Source organism: Galeopterus variegatus, unplaced genomic scaffold (assembly GCF_000696425.1).
Source record: "Galeopterus variegatus unplaced genomic scaffold, G_variegatus-3.0.2 Scaffold3627, whole genome shotgun sequence".
In the NCBI taxonomy this organism is placed as follows: Eukaryota; Metazoa; Chordata; class Mammalia; order Dermoptera; family Cynocephalidae; genus Galeopterus; species Galeopterus variegatus.
The window spans coordinates 12,268-14,152 of record NW_007729738.1 but is presented as its reverse complement, the minus strand read 5'-3'; positions in this window follow the sequence as shown (position 1 = coordinate 14,152).

Here is a 1,885-nt window from a genome sequence, read left to right as displayed (position 1 = left end):
AAAATACTCATTCATTGAGGACTCGTGTGGCAGGGCCGGTTCAGGCCGCCCCGCCGTTCGTTGAGGAATGTGTTAGTGCATCGCCATTTGCAGGCGAAAAGGAGGCATGGAGGTGGCCGTCTTAGGGTCACAGGAGCAACGCGAGGTGGAGCAGAGTAGAACCCGGGTCGTGGGACTGGAGGGCCGGCCTCTGGGCCCCGGCTACCTCCGCTCTCTGTCGGCTTGGAGCTGAAGCTGTCCTCAAAGCAGGTAGTGGTAGGAGCGGTTATAGCTACAGTAGATTAATGCCTGTTTTATGCCACGCATCGTACTGGTTTCTTTTCATGTATTGTATCGTAGACTTCTCAAAACAAGCTCTCGACTTGCATGTTAGTAATAGTTTCATTTCACGTATGAGGAAATTGAGGCTCCGAAGTTAAGGAGCTTGTCCAAGACCATCGATTCGCATCTTCAGTCACTTAATACTGTTGCCTGTTTCTTTGCGTTAGACCATCATTAATGAGCTCGCACAAGGATCCATGACCATTAGCACCGGTAGGCCCAGTGGTAGGATGAAAATCCTAGGAATTATCCCCACATTGGGATTTGAAAAAGGGCACTTTGGGATACGTGTGTGTGTTGGGGATGAGGAAAGGTGGTCCTGAGTAAGGGGCGTCAAAAAGATCCAAACTGGGAAGGAAGGAGAATGAGAAGAACTTGCCTACATATTTTAGATTTGGTACCTCACAAAACACTTTGACCTGACTTTGTAAAAATTTAAGAAGCATTCTTATTGAAATCAGTAACAAGAACTTAGGATATGCATGGCACAAGGATCAAAATCCATAGATGTGTTGGGGCTCAGAACATGATACCCCAAAATATGGCACCTTGGCAAGTGAGAAAATCACAGAAGCAAGAATGTCTCTGACTTTCTGCCTTTCTCTCCAGAAGNAGACACAGGAAAACAGGCAAAGAATATGAGAAGCAATCTTCAAAAGAAATTTAAGTAGCAAATAGATATGAAGAGCTGCTTGACTATACAACCATCTGGGAAATGCAATTTAAAACAGTAAAAAGATACCACATCTTTTAATCCGTAAGATTGCCAAATTAAAACCTCAAACAACTTTTGGGATTGTAGGGAAACTGGTAAAAAGGTAAACGTTACAAACACACGGAGAGAAATTTAGCAATTTCCAATAAAGGTAAAAAAATTCCAGGGCCGGCCCGTGGCTCACTTGGGAGAGTGTGGTGCTGATAACACCAAGGCCACAGNGGCAAGTGAGAAAATCACAGAAGCAAGAATGTCTCTGACTTTCTGCCTTTCTCTCCAGAAGGGTGGTCATAAAGGAATTCTCTGACCTACCTTGTCTGAAGGTAGGTCATAAGACCTCATTCCAGGGAGGGGTCTTCCCCCACAGGAGGGGGGATGTCATACAGAGACACAAGAAATAATCAGAACAAACAGACCTTGCTGGGTTCCCCCCAGTTTATTGCCATTAGATCATACACCCCTATTTGTCCAATCATGTTTTTCCACAACTACCCACTTCTTTCATCAGATTTAGCATAAAAATATGGTTTTCCCTGGGTCTTTGTGTCTTCATTTCTGATGGCTCCCAGGTCATGTAAAACTTCAGTTAAGTCAATTTGTTGTGCTTTTCTCAGTGTGTGTTTTGTTATAGTATGTCAGCCATGACCATTGTGATAGTTGAGGGAAAAATACTACTTTTTCTCTCCTGAAAATGAAATGATGGCAGATTTGAGCACATTACAGTTTAAAACTTCCAGATGTAAGATGCAGGAATCTTTATAAACAAATTTAAAATAAAAAGAACAAATTAGAAGGAAACAAAAGTTTAGTTATCAGAAGATGAAAAAAAATACAAGTTATTAAGAAAGA